The 17,589-nt window shown below is 41.4% G+C and overlaps 1 protein-coding gene across 5 annotated transcripts in view; it reads right to left on the reverse strand.

Annotated features, from left to right (window-relative positions):
- Mitf (melanocyte inducing transcription factor) overlaps nt 1-17,589 on the reverse strand; it is a 220,679-nt gene that overhangs the window by 80,757 nt on the left and 122,333 nt on the right. The window lies entirely within an intron of this gene.

Genomic DNA, 17,589 nt, shown 5'->3' on the forward strand with positions numbered 1-17,589 from the left:
GAGTCTGCACAGATATAATCAAGGCACGGCACGGCACGGCACGGCACTCCATGCAATTGAAAATCAAGAGGTGACAGGATTCTAGTCATTAGGAGTTGAATTAAATAAGTCAGGCTGATTGCTTCTAGGTATTTTTATCAAATCACTTATTTCTTTTGGACATTTTATGCCACACACCGCTCATCTTCACTGACTATAATGCCACCATATGCAACAATTAGAAGCCATCCGTCTCAACAGCATCCAAGTCTTCCACAGCTGAAAACAAATTTCCTGATTTGCTATTTTAAATAGCTAAGTCTAACTAACCAATGGTTCCTATGTTATCTAAAATCCTTAAAGATGTCTAACTTAGGTGCTGGTAAGGAAGCCCAGTTACGGGAAAGATTATGAAGAAAAGAGATGACACAATCTTTAATGGAAAAGCACCAGGACCAGATGTTGACACTGCACTCCACCCACTTTGGGCAAGGGGACAAACAGAAGAGAAACTGGACTGACAACCCAGCTTCTTTCCTCTCAGTTTTCTTTGTGCATCTTCCCTTCCCTGGACATGGCCAGGGCATCGGTGTTCTGTGCTTTCCCCACGAGCTCTAGTTGTAAAGGTCGGGACGTGTTCTGTCCACTATCATCTAAGATGCTGAAGTGCAGTGAGGTAAGAATAAAAAGAGCTCCCATTTTCCCTAGGTGAGGCTTCGGGTCCTCCGCTTGCCAACTCTGTGATATGAACAATTGATAAACCTCTTTCTGCCTGGGTTTCCATACCTGGAAGAACAGTCTACAGCATTTTACCCATTTATAAAAGCAAGGGTATGTTCTTTAAATATTTACTGTACCACTCATACCAAAATCCTTCCCTCCCAAGGCCTGGTGTTGTGAGGTTTAAATAACACAATGCCCATAACCCCTGTCTACAATGAGTATTGTCCTGGTAAATGTTTATACTTGCTAGTATTATCATTCAGTATAGGAATCAAACTTAATTATAATTATTCAAATTTCTGTGCAAGCTTATAATACAAGATTTTGGCTTCTGGGAAGAGAAAAAAATGAAATTTGCGTCCATCATGCTTCAGGAGTGGCATCTAAATTCAGCGTTCCTCTTGAGTGCAAACCCCAGCATTGTGCTAACCTTCCTAACAAAGACAAACGCCATCTCTGTGACAGATGTAAGGACAAAAAGGCTGCACAAGTGCCAGGTGGGCTACAGGTCACAGGTTTGTGTCGTACTCTCATGTAGTCCCCCAAACACCCCAAAGCTTATTTATTTTCCATACAGAAAATTGGTTCAGTAAATTATAATAATCATAAAAGTTAATATCATGTATCCACTAAAATGACATAAAAGCAAATCTGCTAATATGAATAAAACTATTCAGTAAAATAATTTTTTAAACAAGGCAGAAAATAACACTTAAATAATTAGTATTCAATTAAAAAAACATATTCATGACAAGAAAAGTATAATGATAATGTATTATTATTAACCTTTAAGAAAAATACATCTAAAAGCTAAAAATAAATAATTCATTTTGTTTCAAAAAGTTCCTTGACATGTAATTGTCAAAAAAACTCAAAAGTGGAGGAATTCACATATATAAAAGCTATTAAAGATTTCAAAATATCCCAAATCACCTAATTTTTTTTCAAACAGGACCGTAGTTAATTAGGTAAAATATGACATGAATACCTTATTTCCCTAAAAGTGCAAACTGGACAACAAAGTAAGATATGCATGAATTAAAAATAAATCATAAATTTGGATTCCAAAGCACGTTTACAAACTGATGCGGAGTCAGCCCAGCAAGTGTGTGTGCAAATCCACAAAGTGCCTAGCAGGGAATGCATAGGGAAACCCACTCTCCTGAGTGGGGATCAACTTAGAAAAATCAATTTATACTTTAAGCTACAATAAAGCCTAAGTTTTTTTTTTTTTTCCCGGTGGCAATATATACACTAGATACTAAAGAAAGTGATCTAAAGACAGGTGATCAACTTCAGCACTAGGCTAGAAGAAAAGAGACTTGATCTATCAGACAATACTTCAACTGCAGGAAGGGATCACGGAGTCCTAATCCAGAATATCAGCTCCCCTGGGTGTCTTCAGCAGGTCCCAAACACAGAAACATCTTTCTTCCGCTGTTTTTCCCAGCATTCCCTACAGACATACAGAGAACCCTGAGCAAGCAGCACCTATACATCGCTTGTTATCTTAGCACTGTGCACTGCTCCACACGATCAAAATGCTTCCTGACCATTCATTGCTGTTAATCTAAAAAATCATCTCTGCACTCACACAGATCTGCCAAAAAGAGCATCGCATCCAAAGAAAATGTATTTTCCCTCTCTGGAGTGTATCTTCAAGGCTCAAATGTACATTTCCTACACCAAGAAGAGATGGGAGGAGGTGGCTATTTAAAAATAAATAAGTGGTCTGACTATTCAAAGCCTGTCAGGTACCAGGCTTCTCAGAGAGAATGGTCCTTTTGATAAACACAAGAGCAAACCTTTGTACAGGAGCAAAAGGAGCTGTGGCTTAATCGTGCTAATTAACCACACTAGACGAGTCCCTGGCTTCAATACCAGGGGGGACATCCTTCCAATTAACAGTAAAGCATCTCAGGGACAAATTAAAATCATTAGTGAGCAAGCCCGCTTAGGCTTCTTACTTTAACCACAATAACATCGCCACTTAAAGTATCTTTTATAATAGACTACCAGGGAAGAAACAATACAGACCTATACAATAGGACGATGGAAATACGGGACACAATATGAAGGAAATGATAGTAAACAGAGTTATATTTATAGGAATAGAATAAAAGTCATCTAATTGACATTTTAACAAGGCTTCTAAGGGGGTTAGGACAATGAAAGCATTAGGGTTACTTAACTATGTACACACACTCTGTAGGCTATTTCCACATCGTGAGACACAATTACCAGATTCTCAGCTTGGCTTGTCATCTTCCGAGTGTCCACTTCTCTTAGAAACAACTGAATCTACAATTATCACCTCATAGACAGAGACAGGCACAACTAGACTTCCCCACTCACAGAACAAGGGAGCACAGTTTGTGAGTGTATGAAAGGGCCAGTAAGGAATGGAGGCTCAGGTAAGAATGGAAGCTTAGCTAAGAAATATTCCAACTGGCTAGAATGGCTGCTTTTACAAAGGAGGACTTCCTGATAAAGCCACTAACAACACACATGCAGAGATGTCTGAATGCATCAAGTTTTAATAGCTTACTGGGCCCAGCTTTGGGCCCACAAACCTCAGCTCTAGCTGGATAATCATAATTCCATGAGTACAATTCCTTTTAACCTGATTATGTGAAGTTCACAGGTTTGACAAGTAGCTACTGCTAGGTTTGACAACTAGTTACTGCTAGGTGCTAGGGACACCTGCCTTCTAACCCCACAGTGAAAGCCCTGGCCACACTGATTCCCCCAGATGCCTTCATGGGAGGTCCATTACCTAGACTGCTGGGTTCTCATCTAGTTCTGCATGTGAAGGTGTATATCTCTCCCCTCCCCTAGATATAAAAACCCATAGGCAGGGCTGCAAGTGCCTTTGCTAACACCTCCCTGGCTCTGTAGCCAAACAAGTGTGAGACTTGCTCCATACTAGTCAAGGAGGAGGGCCGCAAAGCAGACTCAAGAACTACTTCAGCTGTTGCTGAGGAAATTGAGCTTTAATGGGCCATTCAACCTCTCTGGGTGTCCCCAAGCCTACCTCTAAACATGCTGTGGGGACCGAGTGAGTGAATGGTAAGATAAAGCTGTCAACAAGACAGTTGGAATGCAGCACATAGGCAAGATGGAAACCCTTCGTGTGGCCTCGGTCACCAGCCCTCCTTACAGTATCAGCTTTCCAAGCCTGCTTCTCTATGATGGTAAAGAGATGCTGGACAGGGTTCTGTCTTACGTGACATATTCGTAAGTCCAAATATTTTGTTTCACTAGCTTTACCAACCACTTAAAAACATCAGAAATTTCATCAGATCCCCAACATTGGCCGGTATCACTTGCCAGTCCCTTACCTATGACACTGATGCCAGAACCTCACTGTAAAACCATTGAAATCCATCTCTAATTTTGAAAAAGCAGTCCTGGGAATCCAGTCAGTTGAAACCCAGAAAGGCTGAAGGGACCATGGAACTTGCCAGTGTTTCCACCTTTAATCCCAACACTTGGGAAGCAGAGGCAGGTGGATCTCTATAAGTGCAAGGTCAACCTGGTCTACATGGTAAGTTCCAAGCCAGTCTAAGATATATAGAGAGACCCCCATTTCAAATAAACAAATAAAAATAGCATTAAGACATTCTCTAATGGAGTAAGCTTCTTTCGTAGACACCCTGTGAAGTGGTCAAGTGACTCCAATGTTTTGCTCCTTATTTCTCCTGATCTTTTAAGTGTTTTAATATATTTCCCCATTGCACTGCAGTAAAGACTGAAACATATAATAAATGTATCATATACATATGGCTTGGCACCATGACTGAGAAATTAGTGGTAAAATATAATATTAAGTCATGAACTTGCCATTTCATTTTGATACAAAGAGACAAATTTTGATAAGCCTTGCTACAAGTCTTACAGCCTTTAGACTATCCCTATAAAATTCGGAGTATGCAGAGTTTGACAAGATGGAGAGTGAAGGTGATTTGACCTGCATTCTCTTGTGGGCCATAAGGTAAGAACATTAGCATTTTGCTCTGATACACATGTGCACACACACACACCCCTTCGCTCTAATCATTCAATTAACAGAGCTTAGAGCCTAGTTTCTGCTTGCAGTGGGATGCAAGGTTTTTATCAAGAAGGCATATGGCTGGGGTTATGATACACGACAAAGACATAGAAGACCAAATGGTACTGATTCCATACATAGGTAAGGAAGTCACAGAGAGCATAAACCAACTGGGTTTCTGAATGCAAAAGCTTGGTTGCAAGAACTCTGTCTTAAGTTAAAATGTGTGATCCTATTCCTGGTAATGCTGACTTCAGTTTAGTACGACCTGGGGTTCAACAAATCAACAAAAGGTCTCAGTCCATTCTGATCTTGGCTGTGTTCAGAAACTAATAGTAAAACAGTTAAGATCGCAGCCATGTTTAATAAAAGCCCAGGGACATGACTCAGACACATTCTGAGTGTCAGGAACACATTCCCAGTGCCCTAGGAAAGTCCCATCCTACAGCCACCCTACAGGGAGCCAAGCAGAACCTGCCAAGTCCCCGAAAGTAGAGTCCTCAAGTGGACAGGATGGGAGGAGAAGGCCAAGCAAACTGAAAACTACTGAAGAATCTATCCAGAAAGTTCCAACTCTTTATGCTTACAGAACAATTTATCCTAGGCCAAAGACTCTCACAAGAGTATCCACAGATACTGCCCTTCACCGGGTAGCTGTGCCATTAAGACACATTCTTCGGCTTTTCAAAGTGCCTGCAGACAACAAGTTCAAGTTGGCACATTGGATGCTCTTGAAGTGACAGTCCTGGTGTCTGACATTTGTGAGGCACCAGTTCTTCCATGAGCTCAACCTCTCCAACTGCACGTTTTCAACATAGAAATAGCAAGAGAATATCAAAATGAAATTTTACCAAACTTGCTACAATACTGACAATAATTAGCAATAAGACCTATCAAGATGAAAAAATGCCAGTGATCACAATTTGGTGTCAAACGCTGAGATATTTCTTATCACCTTTTAAAAATTTTCATACAATAATTGAAAATTTTCTGATAATCTGGTATGATTGGGACATTGTGGAATCCAAATCCCCTGGCTCTGGAGACTTGTGCCTTTGATTTGTACATAAAGAAGAAAACTTTAAGTTAAGAAGGACAAGCCATATGGAATTCAAACTTGATATTTTTACTTAACCACTCCAAGAGCCCAATTAACAGGTAGAAAGAAGAGACACTGTTCAAGACTCTCCATATTCTCTTAGCTGGACCCACAAGATACCAGACAACAGCAAGCTTAATAATAAATTAGATCAAAGAAACCCTTAATTCAGCTCCCAGTACATCAACATTCTCAAAGGAACACACAAAATATGATGTCCTCATTGTGCAGGGAAAACAGAGCATTCCATTTTATGTATTTGATCTAGTCATTTTAATCTCTATTTATATAACTTAACATATCCAGTATCTCACTACAATGGCATAATGGTGCAGTTGATAAGGTAGGGCTGCACTGACAAGATTTATGTCAAATACACTGATGAGGAGGGATAAAAGCCATGCTTAGAGACCTTTAGAATTAACACGGGGATGAGGTTCTTCCAGGCACTTCAACACCAGACTGTTGGGATTTTCACTCCTTCACAAGTGTTTCTCATGTCTATGGCCTTCAAAAGGGACTGCCAATTTCTTGTGAAAAAGACACTGAAAACCTCTATACTGCCCGCCCATCCCCTTTCCACTTTATTCTCCTATTCTAGTTTCCTCTTTATCCCTTTATAACAATTTATCTTTAGAAGATCCCCTCTTCCTCCTTGGTACTTTACTATGTACCCGATCTCTGTGGATGTTCTGAACAATACACACTTAATCTAAAGCATAAAAGCTAACATCTGCAAAGAAGAGAAAACATGCAATGTTTGTCTTTCAGGGGCTGGGAACCTCACTAAGAATGATTGTTTCTAGCTCCATCCATTAGTGTGAATTTCATAATTTCACTTTTTTGACAACGTCAGGACTAGGTTACACCTTTTTGAGTCATTAGCCAAAGTAAGAGCTTATTAACAAGGATATCATATTCTTATATTTTTAAAGATTTTTTTCTTTATTATTTCTTTATTTTTAATTTTTAGTATTTCTTTATTTTTATGTATAAAGTGTTCTGCCCTCACGTACGCCTGCAGGGCAGAGGAGGGCACCAGATCTCAGTAGAGATGGTTGCGAGCCACCTTGTGGTTGCTGGGAATTGAATTTAGGACCTCTGGGAGAGCAGTCAGTGCTCTTAACCTCTGAGTATATGGAGAAGTCGAGTTGGTGTTCAATTACAAGCTTCTCCCTGACTGAGTAGGATGCAAAGTGTTACACATGCTGTCTGAGAAGAAAAACGATCAGTGTCACCCAGCTACAGCAGAGGTCTACCTGCAAGGTAGCCCCACAGGGACAATAAAGGCACAGTGTTACGGGGTAACAAACCACTTTTTGATAGGATTTAAGGCCCACTCCATGAGCTGGAACTCCTGCAGGCCTTACTAAAGCAGCCAAGTACCTGAGACAAGGTCACGGACTTAGGGAAAAACCTATTTTTTCTATTCTTTTAAAAATCAGCAATAAAATGACTTCTAATGAGAGGCTACTGTATCCACTAATCAGTGCATCATTCAAATGTTAAATAAGAAACTTGTTCTTGCAGAAGATGGTAATTTATAGAGAATGAGAGACTTTGGAACACTTATCTTAAATGAGATGGCTTTATCATATCCTTCCCCTGCAGGTTAAAGGATCTATTCAGAAGAGGAGACAGAAAGGTTTTTAGAGCTAGAAATGGTAGACAACTCCAAGAAAGAAAAATAGTGTTTTCCAGATCCAACAGGGCTGATGCACATATGAACTCACAGAGACTATGATATCCATGTAAGTTCAAACAAGACAAAAATCCCAGCATGGAGAAGGGGATGTAGATACAAAGTTCTACCACTATAAAGAGGCTGTTTGCGGTTGATAGCTGACAGAATAGGGAAAGTCAGTTTTCTTCAGTCCAGTGCTATCAACCACACTCCACTGAAGGCTGCATGTCCAGAGTGGATGTCCAATGAAACTCCATGGTTTTCATTTGTTTATGAGTGTGAGTGTGTGTGTGTGGGGGGGGCTTTTTTGTTTGGTTCATTTGGTTTGAGATTTCTTTTTAAGACAGAGAAAGAACATGAAGTGTAGATAGGGAGAGGGAAGACTACAATCAAAATATTTTATGAAAAAATTTAGTGAAGAAATCAAAATCAAAAGAGACATTATAAACCAACATGTGCATTTTGCTATTTCCTCATTCTTATCAACACAACTTATTTCCCTTGGCACAGGGTTTGACATGCTATTGATGCCTGGGTTCTTTTCAGGAACTCAGCTCTGAGACAGACCACTGTGAGGGTACAAAGCAGTAGTGAAATGCCACACTCAAGGGTTTTGTTCTTCAAATGAAGCTTCCACTAGAAAACACTCCAATTTTTTATGTCTTATTTCAGTGTGGCGGTGGTGGTGGTGGTGGTGGGTGTGTAGGTCAAAGAAGTTAGATCTCCTGAGACAGTTACAGGTGGTTGTGAGCCACCTGGCTTGCAGTCTAGAAACTGAACTCAGGTCTTCTGAAAGAGCACTCTTAACCTTGAGCCATCCCTGAGCCCACACTCCCTAATTCTTGCTCACTCTGTCCAATGTGGATTTTCACTCAGACCCTGCGATTGGCAAGAACTTTTTAAAGCCATGAAGTTTTCCTATTTGTACTCAGATGACCGCCTCAGTCACAGAGCATGCTCAGTCACATTTTTATACAACACTGTAATGGGTTAAAGACGATGTAAATGCTTCCGATTCAATAGTATAACGATCGTTGCATGGCATGCTCTGAATATATCCACCAAGACCCAGAGTTTACCACACTAGATTGAAACCCAGAGCAAAGTGTTCATGCATTATGATGTAAGGTTTGGTGAAGGCTGCACCCACTGCATAGGGAGGCAACCTCACAAGTGGCCACCAGGCTTATTGTGCCCACCCATTATGCATACCTACTCAGCATCCTGTGCCACAGATTTCACCTAACAAAGCCAGCCTCCCTTCCTCTCAGCTCGTGGATGTTCAAGGTTGGCCTAACCAATCAGTCTATCCTGTCCTCTGGCAGGAGGGTCAGAAAGGGGCCAGTATTCAACCACAGGAGAGAGGGAACTGTCTCTGACAGAAACTGTGGTGTAAGGTGACTCTCCTTTACGTTCAGAAATCTGGCAGGAAGTGAACCTAGACTTTCCTGCATCTATGAGAGAAGAGCCACAAACTAAAAACAGCAATATGAAGTTAAAAAAAAAAAAAAGCAAGGGCTGCAGTACAGAAAGCACAATAGGATGGCATATGTCCAGATGGCAGGTAAGAGGTGGATCAAGGCACCCCTGAATTCTTTGTAACTCTGGACTAACCCTAAACACTGATTCAGAAAGGCTAGTCCATCTTTAATCTAGCTCAGGCTACCTTGATATGTCTAAGAATCCCACAACAGAGAAATAAAAACATCACCTACCAAACTTAACCAGATTCAACGTCAATAAAATAATTCAGTGAACTTCTATCAGTTAGAAAAGGCATTCGGAACAGAAGCTGTGGAGCTTCATGTCAAATTTTACAATTTCAGTACAGAATGTATTTGACGCACTTGTCCACCACCAAATCAAAGACTCCATGACAGAATTAAAACTAAAAAAAAAAAAATACAGAATAATACTCAGCACTAAAGAAAACTAAAGTTAAAATGTGTGTAGGAAAATCCACAGACTTGCATACTGTGTGTGTATGTGTGTTGTATGTTTGCGTGTGTATCTGTGTGTGTCTATTTGTGTGTTTGTGGGCATCTGTAGGTGTGTCTGTGGGTGTGTCAATCTGTGTGTGTATCTGCACCTGTCTCTCTGTGTGTCTGTGTGTGTATCTATGTCTGTGTATGCCTGTGGATATCTGTATGTGTGTCTGTCTGGATGTGTATCTATATGCCTGCCTCTCTGTATCTGTGTATATCTGTGTCTGTGTATGTTGGTTTGTGTATCTGTGAATGTCTGTGCATTTGTGTGTCTGTGTGTATTTTGTGAGGTCACACAATCTCAGAAAAAAACTGCATATTCTCCCTCATATATGGAATCTAGCCAATAAGATATTTTATATGTAAACAAAGGAAAATGTGAGTACAGTACAGTCTGTTGTACTTTTAAAAGAAATCTCAGTAGCTCTAAGAAAGGAAAGCCAGTATTCTGCCCAAGACAATGCACATAATGTAGTGGTTGTTCATCTCTTAGCATCTAAGGAGATTGAAAGTAGTGTCGGTGTCTTCCAATTCTGTAACATTTACTCACACATAAGGAGAAACCTTGAGGGCAGAACCAAGTCTACACATGGAATCCACTTATGTTCCATGCACTCATCACACGTCTAGAGTAGAGTTAATTTTATATAACCGCTTTGGCTAAGCCCAATTGCTGATGGCAGTTCATCACAAGAGGTCAAGTGTGGATTTTCCCTTGTGACATACTAGTGCTCAAAAGCCCTGTGTTTCAGAGCCCTGCAGATTTTCAGGCTAAGGACGTTTAACCTGCCTTCCCCTCTTCTGTCGTTAGCTAGTCACACTGTTACCCATACTTCCCAGTTTCCCATGGACTACGGCGGCTACATGCCTAAATCTGGCCAGTGATTCTTAGGAAGGAATGTTAGGTGGTGCTTCCGAACACCAAACCTTCTGTCATGTCTCCTGTAAGTGACTGTACTGGCTGGATTTCTGGGAGCCATTTTGGACCATGAGGATGACAGGGACTTAAAAGTCAATCTGGTCTCAACCCTTCAGAACTGGGGATGTTGGTTCCATTGACAGCCACATGTTTAATTCATACTACACACTTCCCAGCACACATACAAGATAAATGTTTGCTCAATGAGTAAATACGGTATCTCTTCTAACAAACACTCCCCTTCATGGAATCAATGGTACTAGAGCCTTGGTTTTAGGGAACCTTTGGCCAAAGGATATGTAGACGGAGACTGCTCAGACCCGAATAATTACACAGAAACTATATTAATTGCATATTAATTGCAACATTATTAGCTCAGGCTTCTTATTAACTAACTCTTACATCTTAAATTAACCCATTTCTATTAATCTGTGTATCACCATGAGGCTGTGGCCTACCAGTAAGTTTCCGGGGCATGTCTCCTTTGGCAGTTACATGGCATCTTGCTGACTCCACCTTCTCTCTCTCTCTCTCTCTCTCTCTCTCTCTCTCTCTCTCTCTCTCTCTCTGTTTGGATTTCCTGCCTGTCTTTACTCTGCTAAGCCATAAGCCGAAGCAGCTTTTTTCATCAACCAATAAAGCAACACATATACAGAAGGACATCCCACATCAAGGATGGGTATACTTTAGTCATCCAGTTGCCAGGAACTTTCAATCATAGGAATTTTCTATATTTCTTTCATTCAAAAAGGAATTCCTCTGCATTTCAAGATGGAGAGAGTCCTTCCCATCAATGAATCTACTCAGTGACTTCCTCCTCTCCCCAGACAGGAGCCAAAAATCAAACTGTGAATTAGACTCAGGGAAATTCTCTCTCTCTCTCTCTCTCTCTCTCTCTCTCTCTCTCTCTCTCTCTCTCTCTCTCTCACACACACACACACACACACACACACACACAAATAATGCAGTATCTGGAGTAACCACATCATTCAAAAGCTCATCACAGCTACTTAGTGGGAATTCAGAGAAAGGAGACAGGAGGTAGGCGAGAGCGCACAGAAGCAGCGGAGGAAGTTCCAGTGTACTTGTCGTCTCGGTGAAAAAATACCAAATAAGACAGACAAGAGAAGAGTATGTCTGGAGTCCAGCCCTAGCTCTGCCACAGGCCAGCTATAAGACTTGCACATGTTTTTACATGCTCAGAGCTCAGAAGCTTCATCTGCAAAACAGCGATGCAACAAGAATGTTGTACATGAAGTGGCTGTGAAAACGCATCAAAGTTAAGGTGCTAAGAACAGAGCCCACAGACCATCTGGACAGTCTGTAAAGTCACAACAAATTATTTTGCATTGTGTGTGTGTGTGTGTACATACACACACGTGTGTGTGATGTATGTGCACAATGTATGTCATGTATTTGTAGATGTTCATGTGTGGGGGCATGGGCACATAAGTGCCATGGTACGAGCATGGAGGTCAGGCAACACCTATGCATGTCAGTCCTTACCTCCCATCTTTCTTTCAGACAGAGTACTCTGACACACACCAGTCTAGCTGACCCCACAAGCTTCCAGGAATTCTCCCATCTCCATATCCCATGTCACCATAGCAACTTTGAGATTACAGACACAGGCTACCAAGCCTGGCTTCACATGGATGGGAGGGTCTGAATGAAATCCTCACCCTTGTATGCAAGTTGTACCCCATGCGCCATCTCCCAGCCCAGAAAATCATATTCTCTAAACACCTCAATATCCTCAAAGCAACGAATTCTCTCATGTTACTCTCAGGACAGGCAAGCCTTTGTAAGGTTGCTTTCTGCTATGGTGCTCACTGGCTTTCCTAGAGGAAAATACATAATGAATTCCTAGGCAGGAAAGAAGTTAATGAAAAACAGTTCAGCACACAAGTTTTCTCAAAGTCATTTGCTAGAAAATTCATTCAGAGAGTTTGGAGGGATGCATACTCCTATGTCAAATACTACCGCTAACTAGAGAAAAATTCAAAATTAAGGATTAATTTGGTGACAGGTTTAGGTCTGTCCTTATGCTGCATCTGCAAAGGAAGTCTGATCTGGCTTCATCCCTCAGCTTGCTTAAGATCAGAACAAAAACCATTTGCGGGTAAGGTACATTCTTGCAGGGTATAATTCAAGAAGAACAGGCACTGCCTTCCCAACTATTATCTGATTTATAAGGCAGAGATATATTTTTAAAATTTTCAACTTAATGGCATTTCAAATGCATAATTACATGTACTTTGTGCATAAAATGCTCTGTCATTTGAGAGAGATGAGTAATTAGCTGTTTTAATGGCACATGGGATGAAAATGTACAAGGTATATATAAAAGCAAACTTCAGCAGAAATAGAAGCTGTTTTCAAAATTACCTTTTACAGGACCTCCTAAAGACCCATCAACTGCAAATGACGAACTGTTAGCCACATTTCAATTTATGGGAATTTCATTTTTAAGAATCAAATTCTAAAAATAGTTCTGCTACACCTAGTATTTTTCCACCTTCACGGGCTGTGGAATGAAATGCTTCCCTGCTCTAATCAGAACCCCCTTCCTGACCCAGGAACACTCGGTAAATAATTATTAAGCTCCAGAAGTGGCTTTTGCATAAGTTAATCTGCTTGAGAGCCTGTTCACTTGGAGACCCAGCTTTCAGTATTGTTTCCTAATCTTAGGGAGAAATAGTGAAAGTGGATTCCGGAGAGGAGTGGGTCTCATCTACTAAGTCTGCTTCCATTTGTTCCCTGAAAACTGCGACTTCACCTTGTACGACATTTCTATGGCAAGGAGATTATGCTGATGTCTGAATGTTTTGCTCTCTCCATAAAGAAAAAAAATCCACAAAAATACAAATCAGACCATTTTTATAATGCAACTGCTACTGTTCCATGGTCAGGGAATTCACACACACACACACACACACACACACACACACACACACACACCGAGCGAAGGAGGGAGGGAAGAAGGGAGAGAGATCTCTGAAGTGTTTACAATGGGGGCAATTTGGGGAAATATAACACTAAAATGCATCTTTCTAAAGAAAATGCCCTTTTATTCACAACAAAACTGGGCTGTGATCTATTTGACAATCGTGCACCAAGCACTGTGCTGTCCTAGCCCATCTTTTAAATAGTCGGAATTTTTTCTTGTCATCATTAATTTATGACCCAAACTCAATTTTAAATGAGTTAATTTTTGCGCCACCCTCCCCCCAAATGAACAATTGCCCCTTTCCATATCCAGCCATAAGAGGCTATGGCTGCAGCTGATAAAAGCCACAGTTGCAAAGTACCTGCCACTATTTCTAATTCCCAGGCTTTCCTTTCTCCATCCGTCCCCTCAGCCAGAGAATGAAATGCTTCTGTTAAGTGGTCCCAGAATTATCTCTAGAAAAAAACACTTCACTTACAGATACAAGCTTTCAAAGGAGCAGGGCATGAGCATCTGAACTCTAAGCGCCTCCATCTTTTTTCCTTTAAGGTGTTCTGCAAGCCCTTGGCGAAGAGTGAAAGTCAAAGTTACTTCTGGCACCGGCTGTGTCACTAGGGGTGGCTCCTGATAAGGCCCTGGAAACTCCAATCCAAACACAGCTCCACGCTAGAATGGAGCCTGGTGTCTGTCTGCAATAGCAGACCTGCTTAATCCAGTACCTATGGCACCTGAGGGGCAAAACGCTCCTCGCTCTGCACACTCTGCACAGTGGGTGGGGGGGGACACACTCCTCAAGTCAGGCCAGGCCAGAAATGTACACAGCAGCCAAGCAAGCTCTGGCAATGCTGACTGGACCTTCCCCAGCTTGGGCACCAGTTCAGGCTTGCAGGGGACGCAAGCTTGCAGGGGACATATGTCATCAGGGAACTTGAAAGGAAAAGGAAGACGCATACTGGTGGATTTTTAACACTTAGCAGATCACAGAAGCAAGCGAGGAAGGCTATAGGGCAGTTCCTGCTATTTTCAGTTAGGATATATCAAGCATAGCCTAGCACACATCTCTGCCGACTTTGCAACTGTACAGGCAGTTTTGGGAGCTGGACACTGAGAGTATCTTACAGCTAACAGGCTATGGGTGCACACCATCTTCTCTACCCTTACATCCATCCCAAGAGTAGAAGGAGGGCTGTGCTGGCCTCCGTCTGGTGCTTCCGCTCGTGGCACCCTCTTTCTGGACACACAAGTAAGTCTTTAGGCCATACATCTGTGTGTTTCAGACTGTCACCCAATCAATTCTGCATACACTGGTATATAAGAAGGGGAAAAAATAGCAATGCATGTTCTCAAAGAGAAAACACTTTAAAATGCAGGCATGACAACATCAATATTATCAAATATTTATGCTACAGACTCAGCGCACCAGAGCAGTCTTACAGAACGATGAGAAGATGGAGTTTCTCCCTGTATGCAATTCAAAGGTCACAACAAAGACACCTGACACTGACTAGCTGTGTCCTCTGGGCAAGTGACTTCACCTTTCTGTGTCTCAAAGATTATATTCAAACTTAATGACTAGAAAAGCATGCTATTTCCCTACATCACAATTCCAGAATGTAATGAATTATATTTTTTAAATACTCCTCCAATAACAGACTACATTAAGCCAGGGATTTCAGCCAGTCTGTGTCCTCTTTGTTCACCTATTCTTCCATCCGCTCTTCTGATGATAAATACTTACTGAATACCCACAATAGCTCAAGTACTATGCAAATTCTTAAGATCTTACAGTCCAGTGGGAAACACATATTAAATAATCATATTAGTTCATAATTACACATATTGAAATTGCTACAAGGAGATGAAAATAGTTAAATGAGGTCAGATGGGCCTTCCTTAGGCAAGAATCTCTGAGCTGAGACTGGAGTTAGGGAGGGGAAAGTAAAAGACAACACATGGAAAAGCCCTGACTGGAAAAATTAGTAGGAGAAGTCACTGAGCCTAGAATGAGGAGCAAGGATGCTGTGTATGGAGAGTGAGGCTGTGGCCAGGCCAGGTCAACCCAGCGAGAGGTCACTGATTTTGTTCCTCGGTGAGAAAGAAACCAACAAGGGGTTGTCAACGGGGACTGCTGACTTCATACTGGGATTTTTAGGAACAGTCTATTAGGCTGCTGTGTGGAGAACCAATGAGAAGGCGGCAATGTTAGCTACTGCAGTGGTCTCAGCAGGAGGTGACGATAGCCCAGTGAAGTTCAGAAAGATAGTGCCAAATTGGGAAGAAGATAATAAAAGTGCACAAGTTTTTTTGTTGTTGTTGTTAAAACTAACGGCTAGTAAATAGAAAGAAGGAGAAAAATAAATTTCACCAAATCTCTGGGGAATAGTTGTATTCATCCATAAGTCGCTAGGCACTTTCTATATCCAGGGTCTTCCCTGGGGACTGTAAGAAGATAACTTGATGTAGGAGGGTCATCTGTTTATGTGTTACTTTCATTGGTTAATAAAGAGACTGCCTTTGCCTTTTAATAGGGCAGAAAATTAGGTGGGCGGAGTAGACAGAACAGAATGCTGGAAAGAAGGCAATGAGGTAGACGCCATGGAGTCAGCTGCCAGGTCAGACATGCTGAATCTTTCCTGGTAAGCCACCACCTCATGGTGCTACACAGATTATTAGAAATAGGTTAATCAAGATGTGGGAGTTAGCCAATAAGAGGCTAGAAATAGTGGGGGCCAAGCAGTGTTTAATGAATATAGTTTCTGTGTAATTATTTCGGGTAAAGCTAGTCAGGAGCCGGGCCGCAGCCCGCAGCTCCTCATCACTACAATAACTGAAAAGCCGTGCCTCTTCTCTTATGAAACAACCCACACAGGTTCTTTCTTGGTGTTCAGGAATCCATGTTTAAATCCTGCCATTTACTAGTCCTGAGACCCTGTGCACATTCATTGAACTTTCTGTAGCCCAGTTTCCTCACCAAAGGAGAAGGGATAATGACTGTCTCATTGCTGACTTGAGACAAGAATAGGTAATACAGCCAACATGCTCACGGTCACTGACCCATTAAAAAAATCAATAGGAAAATAGCCTATGTGGTTCTGAGTGTAGTCAGCACCACCTATTTTGGATCAATGCTGACCCACCTAGAGAACTAAGGGAACAGAAAAGAGTGAGAGAAAATATCGAGAAAGAGATACAGGAGAGAAAAAAGAGGTAAGACTTAGCATGTGGAGGTCTATGAGGTGTTGTGCTCTCAGGGGATCTAGTCATACTCTACCCTGCCTTGGACACTACCCCGAGGTGCATGAAGCTACTTTCTTAAACATATGATTTATTGGTATTACCCACAAAAAAATAAAAACATGCACCTTCCATGGGCTCCCAAATGTTGGCCATGAAAGCAATGGGGTCAATTCCAGACAGTATAACATGGCACCAATGTTTCCCTGGTATACCCAGCCAACAGCATTTCCAGGCTTTCTTTTTTAGTCAATTCACGCCCCCAAAGGATTACCACTGATTACTTACATACATGTTTCATTAAAATGACTGTTAAGAGACATGTGTGTAATGCATCTGTAGAGCCTAAAATGACAAAGATGGCACTGATGCTCTCAAGGAATCTTCTTGACACATAATCTGAAATGACTGAAGGTTGAGTTGAATTTGCACGTGTGCCATCATCTACATATTGCCTACATAAATATCCTCAGTACAAAGACATGTCACAAGTCATTACCCAATTATTCAGAAAATGTCTCTGGGGAGCCAGGAACCATGTCAAATGGCTGGGCACTGCATCCCTATTGGGATGAGTAGCCCATGGTTTGGTGGTCAGTAATTTCTTGAAATGAAACCATCTATAATGTACTAGGGGCTGCAAAGAAGATTCAGTAATGAAGACTGCTCACTATCTGCTGAAGACATGGCTCAGTGAGTAAAATCTGCCAAACCATGGATAGTGATGCATACCTTAAATTCCAGAACTGGAGGCAGAAGCAGGTGGCTCTTGTAAGTTCAAGGCCAGTTCTGCACAGTGAGTTCCATCCTGGCCAGCTAGGGTTACAAAGCTGAGTAATGACTATAGTTCAATTAGAAACAATAATGTATAAAAGAATAAAAAAGTGAGAAAAATAAAATAAATGCTATGTAGATAATTTAAAAAAGAAAAAGGGAGTTTGCTGCCCAAGGTTGATGACCTAAGT

Source organism: Chionomys nivalis, chromosome 1 (assembly GCF_950005125.1).
Source record: "Chionomys nivalis chromosome 1, mChiNiv1.1, whole genome shotgun sequence".
Lineage (NCBI taxonomy): Eukaryota > Metazoa > Chordata > Mammalia > Rodentia > Cricetidae > Chionomys > Chionomys nivalis.